This window comes from Arachis ipaensis, chromosome B01 (genome assembly GCF_000816755.2).
Source record: "Arachis ipaensis cultivar K30076 chromosome B01, Araip1.1, whole genome shotgun sequence".
NCBI lineage: Eukaryota > Viridiplantae > Streptophyta > Magnoliopsida > Fabales > Fabaceae > Arachis > Arachis ipaensis.
In genome coordinates this window covers 33,658,838-33,659,388 of record NC_029785.2, presented here as the reverse complement: position 1 = coordinate 33,659,388, position 551 = coordinate 33,658,838, and positions in this window count along the sequence as shown.

The following is a 551-nucleotide window of genomic DNA, read 5'->3' as shown; positions in this document are numbered from 1 at the left end:
AAAAATAATATATATATATAATAGATATTTTTGATATACATCATTTTTTAAAAATACTTCACCAAACGGTTAATTTTTTTTTTAAATGGATAAATGTGATGTGTTATTCATTAGTATGGATAAGTTAAGTATTTTTTTTAATGTGGAGATAAGAAATATGAGGATAAGATGTCATAATAAAATTCTATCAATACATAAATTTAATTTTTAGATTTGTATTTTTTTTTAAAAAATCATAAACACAAATCTCGAGATTGACCTTTAGATTTGTGATTTAAAAAAATAAAAAATATATAAACACAAATCTAACTTTTAAATTTGTGATTTTTTAAATTTAACCTTTCGATTTCTTTTACTTCTTTTTCACAATTTTGTGATACACCTCCTATTTTTATAATCTAACAAAACACACTTTTTTCTCGAATATTAAAAATAAAAAGTATCACCACTCACCAATATAAATACATAACCATAGGACAAAAAAACTCGCACCCACATGTATTTACAGATATTTACAGAAATTATCCGTGATGGAAGGACTAAAAGATAGT